This window comes from Colletes latitarsis, chromosome 1 (assembly GCF_051014445.1).
Source record: "Colletes latitarsis isolate SP2378_abdomen chromosome 1, iyColLati1, whole genome shotgun sequence".
Taxonomy (NCBI): domain Eukaryota; kingdom Metazoa; phylum Arthropoda; class Insecta; order Hymenoptera; family Colletidae; genus Colletes; species Colletes latitarsis.
In genome coordinates this window covers 571,905-580,660 of record NC_135134.1, presented here as the reverse complement: position 1 = coordinate 580,660, position 8,756 = coordinate 571,905, and positions in this window count along the sequence as shown.

The following is an 8,756-nucleotide window of genomic DNA, read 5'->3' as shown; positions in this document are numbered from 1 at the left end:
CATTCAAGTATGCGAAAAATGCGAAAGTATGAGCTAGATAATGGCAAATACCACACTTAACCCTGACCTAACCGGTGTTATCCTCTAAAATATTCGTCGAATCTAGGTTGAGTTAACCATTTCAGTGTGGCACCACATTAATACGTGACCCTAACGAGAAAAGTACCCAGGATCTGGCCAAAAGTACGCGAATTATGCGAACCTATGAGGCAGATGATTGCAAATGCCAGACGTAACCCAGACCTACCCGGTGATGTCCTGTAAAATATTCATCGAATCCAGGTTGAATTGACTATTTCAGTGTGGTACCACTTTCATACGTGATCCTAACCAGAAAAAAAACCAGGATCTGGCCAAAAAGTATGGGAAAAATGCGAAAGTATGAGCCAGATGATTACAAATACCAGACCCAACCCAGAGATAACCGGCGTTATCCTGTAAAATATTAATCGGAACCAGGTTTAATTGACTGTTTCGGTGTGGTACCACATTAATACGCGATCCTAACCAGAAAAAAACCCAGGATCTGGCCAACATGTATGAGAAAAATGCGTAAGTATGTGCTAGATGATGGCAAATACCAGACCTAACAGAGACATAACCGGCGTTATGCTCCAAAATATTACTCGCAACCACGTTTAATTGACTGATTCTGTGTGCTACCACATTAGTACGTTATACAAACCTGAAAAAGTCCAGGATCTGGCCATTCAAGTATGCGCAAAATGCGAAAGTATGAGCTAGATGATGGCAAATACCAGACGCAACCCAGATCTAACCGGTTTCATCCTCCAAAATATTGATCGAATCCAGGTTTAATTGACTATTTCAGTATGGCACCCCACAAATACGTGATCCTAACCAGAAAAAAACCAAGGATCTGGTCATTCAAGTATGCGAAAAATGCGAAAGTATGAGCCAGATGATTACAAATACCCGACCTAACCCAGACATAACTGGCGTTATCCTATAAAATATTAATCGCAACCAGGTTTAATTGACAGTTAAAGTGTGGTACCACATTACTACGTGATTCAAATCAGAAAAACCCCAGGATCTGGCCAACAAGTATACCAAAAATGCGAAAGTATGACCATGATGATTAGAAATACCAGACGTAACCCAGACCTAACCGGTGTGATCATCTAAAATATTAATCGCAACCAGGTTGAAATGACTGTTTCGGTGGGGTACCACATTACTAAGCGGTCCAATCCAAAAAAAGCCCGGGATATGGCCCTTCAAGTATGCGAAAAATGCGTAAGTATGTGCTAGATGATGGCAAATACCAGACCTAACACAGACATAACCGGCGCGTATCCTCCAAAATATTACTCGGAACCAGGTTTAATTGACTGATACAGTGTGGTACCACATTACTACGTGATTCAAATCAGAAAAAGCCCAGGATCTGGCCAACAAGTATGCGAAAAATGCGAAAGTATGAGCAGATGATTACAAATACCAGACCTAACCCAGACATAACCGGGGTTATCCCCAGAAATATTAATCACAACCAGGTTTAAATGACTGTTTCGGCGTGGTACCACATTACTGCGTGATCCAAATCAGAAGAAGCCCAGGATCTGGCCAACAAGTATGCGAAAAATGCGAAAGTATGAGCCAGATGTTTGCAAATACCAGACCTAACCCAGACATAACCAGCGTTATCCTCTAAAATGTTAATCGCAATCAGGTTTAGTTGACTGTTTCAGTGTGGTACCACATTACTACGTGATCCTAACGAGAGAAAAACCCAGGATCTGGCCATTCAAGTATGCGAAAAATGCGAAAGTATGAGCTAGATAATGGCAAATACCACACTTAACCCTGACCTAACCGGTGTTATCCTCTAAAATATTCGTCGAATCTAGGTTGAGTTAACCATTTCAGTGTGGCACCACATTAATACGTGACCCTAACGAGAAAAGTACCCAGGATCTGGCCAAAAGTACGCGAATTATGCGAACCTATGAGGCAGATGATTGCAAATGCCAGACGTAACCCAGACCTACCCGGTGATGTCCTGTAAAATATTCATCGAATCCAGGTTGAATTGACTATTTCAGTGTGGTACCACTTTCATACGTGATCCTAACCAGAAAAAAAACCAGGATCTGGCCAAAAAGTATGCGAAAAATGCGAAAGTATGAGCCAGATGATTACAAATACCAGACCCAACCCAGAGATAACCGGCGTTATCCTGTAAAATATTAATCGGAACCAGGTTTAATTGACTGTTTCGGTGTGGTACCACATTAATACGCGATCCTAACCAGAAAAAAACCCAGGATCTGGCCAACATGTATGAGAAAAATGCGTAAGTATGTGCTAGATGATGGCAAATACCAGACCTAACAGAGACATAACCGGCGTTATGCTCCAAAATATTACTCGCAACCACGTTTAATTGACTGATTCTGTGTGCTACCACATTAGTACGTTATACAAACCTGAAAAAGTCCAGGATCTGGCCATTCAAGTATGCGCAAAATGCGAAAGTATGAGCTAGATGATGGCAAATACCAGACGCAACCCAGATCTAACCGGTTTCATCCTCCAAAATATTGATCGAATCCAGGTTTAATTGACTATTTCAGTATGGCACCCCACAAATACGTGATCCTAACCAGAAAAAAACCAAGGATCTGGTCATTCAAGTATGCGAAAAATGCGAAAGTATGAGCCAGATGATTACAAATACCCGACCTAACCCAGACATAACTGGCGTTATCCTATAAAATATTAATCGCAACCAGGTTTAATTGACAGTTAAAGTGTGGTACCACATTACTACGTGATTCAAATCAGAAAAACCCCAGGATCTGGCCAACAAGTATACCAAAAATGCGAAAGTATGACCATGATGATTAGAAATACCAGACGTAACCCAGACCTAACCGGTGTGATCATCTAAAATATTAATCGCAACCAGGTTGAAATGACTGTTTCGGTGGGGTACCACATTACTAAGCGGTCCAATCCAAAAAAAGCCCGGGATATGGCCCTTCAAGTATGCGAAAAATGCGTAAGTATGTGCTAGATGATGGCAAATACCAGACCTAACACAGACATAACCGGCGCGTATCCTCCAAAATATTACTCGGAACCAGGTTTAATTGACTGATACAGTGTGGTACCACATTACTACGTGATTCAAATCAGAAAAAGCCCAGGATCTGGCCAACAAGTATGCGAAAAATGCGAAAGTATGAGCAGATGATTACAAATACCAGACCTAACCCAGACATAACCGGGGTTATCCCCAGAAATATTAATCACAACCAGGTTTAAATGACTGTTTCGGCGTGGTACCACAGTACTGCGTGATCCAAATCAGAAGAAGCCCAGGATCTGGCCAACAAGTATGCGAAAAATGCGAAAGTATGAGCCAGATGTTTGCAAATACCAGACCTAACCCAGACATAACCAGCGTTATCCTCTAAAATGTTAATCGCAATCAGGTTTAGTTGACTGTTTCAGTGTGGTACCACATTACTACGTGATCCTAACGAGAGAAAAACCCAGGATCTGGCCATTCAAGTATGCGAAAAATGCGAAAGTATGAGCTAGATGGTGGCGAATACCAGACCTAACCCTGACATAACCGGCGTTATCCTATAAAATATTAATCGCAACCAGGTTTAATTGACTGTTTTAGTGTGGTACCACATTACTACGTGATCCTAACCAGAGGAAACCCAGGATCTGGCCAACAAGTATGCGAAAAATGCGAAAGTATGAGCCAGATGATTACAAATACCAGACCTAACCCAGAGATAACCGGCGTTATCCTCTAAAATATTAATCGGAACCAGGTTTAATTGACTGTTTCGGTGTGGTACCACATTTCTATGTGATCCAAACCTGAAAAGGCCCAGGATCTGGCCATTCAAGAATGAGAAAAATGCGAAGGTATGAGCAGATGATTGCAAATACCAGACCTAACCCAGACATAACCGGGGTTATCCTCTAAAATATTAATCGCAATCAGGTTTAATTGACTGTTTCAGTGTGGTACCACATTACTACGTGATCCTAACCAGAGGAAACCCAGGATCTGGCCAACAAGAATGCGAAAAATGCGAAAGTATGAGGCAGATGATTGCAAATACCAGACCTAACCCAGGCATAATCTGTGTAATACTCTAAATTATTAATCGCAACCGGGATTAATTGACCGTTTCAGTGTGGTACCTCTTTACTACGTGATCCAAACCAGAAAAAGGACAGGATCTGGCCATTCAAGTATGCGAAAAATACGAAAGTATGAGGCAGATTGTTGCAAATACCAGAATTAACCCAGACCTAGCCGGTATTATCCTCTAAAATATTAATCGCAACCAGGTTGAAATGACTGTTTCGGTGGGATACCACATTACTACGTGATCCAAACCAGAAAAAACCCAGGATCTGACCAACAAGTAAGCGAAAAATGCGAAAGTATGAGCCAGATTATTGCAAATACCAGACCTAACCCAGACATAACCAGCGTTATCCTCTAAAATGTTAATCGCAATCAGGTTTAGTTGACTGTTTCAGTGTGGTACCACATTACTACGTGATCCTAACGAGAGAAAAACCCAGGATCTGGCCATTCAAGTATGCGAAAAATGCGAAAGTATGAGCTAGATGGTGGCGAATACCAGACCTAACCCTGACATAACCGGCGTTATCCTATAAAATATTAATCGCAACCAGGTTTAATTGACTGTTTCATAGTGGTACCAGATTGATACGTGATCTTATCCAGAAAAAGACCAAGGATCTGGCCAACAAGTATGCCAAAAATGCGAAAGTATGTGGAAGATGATTGCAAATTACCAGACGTAACCCAGACCTAACTGGTGTTATCCTCTAAAATATTCATCGCAACCAGGTTGAAATGACTGTTTCGGTGGGGTACCACATTACTACGTGATCCAATCCAAAAAAAGCCCGGGATATGGCCATTCAATTATGCGAAAAATGCGAAAGTATCAGCTAGATGATTGCTAATACCAGACGTAACCCACGACCTAACCGGTATTGTCCTCTAAAATATTAATCGCAACCAGGTTTAAATGACTGCTTCAGTGTGGTACCACACTAAAAACGTGATCCAAACCAGAAAAAAACCCAGGATCTGGCCAACAAGTATGCGAAAAATGCTTAAGTATGTGCTAGATGATGGCAAATACCAGACCTAAGACAGACGTAACCGGCGTTTTCCTCCAAAATATTACTCGGAACCAGGTTTAATTGACTGATTCAATGTGGTACCACATTAGTACGTGATACAAACCTGAAAAGCCCCAGGATCTGGCGATTCAAGTATGCGAAAAATGCGAAAGTATGAGCTAGATTATGGCAAATACAAGACCTAACCCAGACATAACCGGCGTTATCCTATAAAATATTAATCGCAACCTGGTTTAATTGACTGTTTCAGTGCGGTACCACATTGGTACGTGATCTTATCCAGAAAAAGACCAAGGATCTGGCCAACAAGTATGCGAAAATGCGAAAGCTTGAGCCAGATTATTGCAAATACCAGACCTAACACAAACCTAACCGGCGTTATCCCCTAAAATATTAATCACAACCAGGTTGAAATGACTGTTTCGGCGTGGTACCACTTACTCCGTGATCCAAACCAGGAAGAACACAGGATCTGACCAACAAGTATGCGAAAAATCCGAAAGTATGGGACAGATTGTTACAAATACCAGACCTAACACAAACCTATACGGTGTTATCCTCTAAAGAATTGATCAAATCCTGGTTTGATTGACGGTTTCAGTGTGGTACCACATTACTACCTGATTCAAATCAGTAAAAGCCCAGGATCCGGCCAACAAGAATGAGAAAAATGTGAAAGTATGAGCTAGATGATGGCAAATACCAGACCTAACCCAGGTATAACCGGCGTTCCCCTCTAAAATATTAATCGGAATCAGGTTTTATTGACTATTTCAGTGTGGTGCCACTTTACTACGTGATCCAAACCAGAAAAATGACAGGATCTGGCCAACAAGTATGCGAAAGATGCGAAAGTATGAGCCAGATGATTGCAAATACCAGACCTAACACAAACCTATACGGTGTTATCCTCTAAAGCATTGATCAAATCCTGGTTTAATTGACTGTTTCGGTGGGGTACCACTTTACTACGTGATCCAAGCCAGGAAAAACACAGGATCTGAGCAACAAGTATGCGAAAAATGCGAAAGTATGAGCCAGATGTTTTCAAATACCAGACCTAACCTAGATTTAACCCGCGTTATCCTCTAAAATATTAGTCGGAACAAGGTTTAATTGACTGTTTCAGTGTGGTACCACTTTACTACGTGATTCTAACCAGAGAAAGCCCAGGATATGGCCATTCAAGTATGCGAAAAATGCGAAAGTATGAGCTAGATAATGGCAAATACCACACTTAACCCTGACCTAACCGGTGTTATCCTCTAAAATATTCGTCGAATCTAGGTTGAGTTAACCATTTCAGTGTGGCACCACATTAATACGTGACCCTAACGAGAAAAGTACCCAGGATCTGGCCAAAAGTACGCGAATTATGCGAACCTATGAGGCAGATGATTGCAAATGCCAGACGTAACCCAGACCTACCCGGTGATGTCCTGTAAAATATTCATCGAATCCAGGTTGAATTGACTATTTCAGTGTGGTACCACTTTCATACGTGATCCTAACCAGAAAAAAAACCAGGATCTGGCCAAAAAGTATGCGAAAAATGCGAAAGTATGAGCCAGATGATTACAAATACCAGACCCAACCCAGAGATAACCGGCGTTATCCTGTAAAATATTAATCGGAACCAGGTTTAATTGACTGTTTCGGTGTGGTACCACATTAATACGCGATCCTAACCAGAAAAAAACCCAGGATCTGGCCAACATGTATGAGAAAAATGCGTAAGTATGTGCTAGATGATGGCAAATACCAGACCTAACAGAGACATAACCGGCGTTATGCTCCAAAATATTACTCGCAACCACGTTTAATTGACTGATTCTGTGTGCTACCACATTAGTACGTTATACAAACCTGAAAAAGTCCAGGATCTGGCCATTCAAGTATGCGCAAAATGCGAAAGTATGAGCTAGATGATGGCAAATACCAGACGCAACCCAGATCTAACCGGTTTCATCCTCCAAAATATTGATCGAATCCAGGTTTAATTGACTATTTCAGTATGGCACCCCACAAATACGTGATCCTAACCAGAAAAAAACCAAGGATCTGGTCATTCAAGTATGCGAAAAATGCGAAAGTATGAGCCAGATGATTACAAATACCCGACCTAACCCAGACATAACTGGCGTTATCCTATAAAATATTAATCGCAACCAGGTTTAATTGACAGTTAAAGTGTGGTACCACATTACTACGTGATTCAAATCAGAAAAACCCCAGGATCTGGCCAACAAGTATACCAAAAATGCGAAAGTATGACCATGATGATTAGAAATACCAGACGTAACCCAGACCTAACCGGTGTGATCATCTAAAATATTAATCGCAACCAGGTTGAAATGACTGTTTCGGTGGGGTACCACATTACTAAGCGGTCCAATCCAAAAAAAGCCCGGGATATGGCCCTTCAAGTATGCGAAAAATGCGTAAGTATGTGCTAGATGATGGCAAATACCAGACCTAACACAGACATAACCGGCGCGTATCCTCCAAAATATTACTCGGAACCAGGTTTAATTGACTGATACAGTGTGGTACCACATTACTACGTGATTCAAATCAGAAAAAGCCCAGGATCTGGCCAACAAGTATGCGAAAAATGCGAAAGTATGAGCAGATGATTACAAATACCAGACCTAACCCAGACATAACCGGGGTTATCCCCAGAAATATTAATCACAACCAGGTTTAAATGACTGTTTCGGCGTGGTACCACATTACTGCGTGATCCAAATCAGAAGAAGCCCAGGATCTGGCCAACAAGTATGCGAAAAATGCGAAAGTATGAGCCAGATGTTTGCAAATACCAGACCTAACCCAGACATAACCAGCGTTATCCTCTAAAATGTTAATCGCAATCAGGTTTAGTTGACTGTTTCAGTGTGGTACCACATTACTACGTGATCCTAACGAGAGAAAAACCCAGGATCTGGCCATTCAAGTATGCGAAAAATGCGAAAGTATGAGCTAGATGGTGGCGAATACCAGACCTAACCCTGACATAACCGGCGTTATCCTATAAAATATTAATCGCAACCAGGTTTAATTGACTGTTTTAGTGTGGTACCACATTACTACGTGATCCTAACCAGAGGAAACCCAGGATCTGGCCAACAAGTATGCGAAAAATGCGAAAGTATGAGCCAGATGATTACAAATACCAGACCTAACCCAGAGATAACCGGCGTTATCCTCTAAAATATTAATCGGAACCAGGTTTAATTGACTGTTTCGGTGTGGTACCACATTTCTATGTGATCCAAACCTGAAAAGGCCCAGGATCTGGCCATTCAAGAATGAGAAAAATGCGAAGGTATGAGCAGATGATTGCAAATACCAGACCTAACCCAGACATAACCGGGGTTATCCTCTAAAATATTAATCGCAATCAGGTTTAATTGACTGTTTCAGTGTGGTACCACATTACTACGTGATCCTAACCAGAGGAAACCCAGGATCTGGCCAACAAGAATGCGAAAAATGCGAAAGTATGAGGCAGATGATTGCAAATACCAGACCTAACCCAGGCATAATCTGTGTAATCCTCTAAATTATTAATC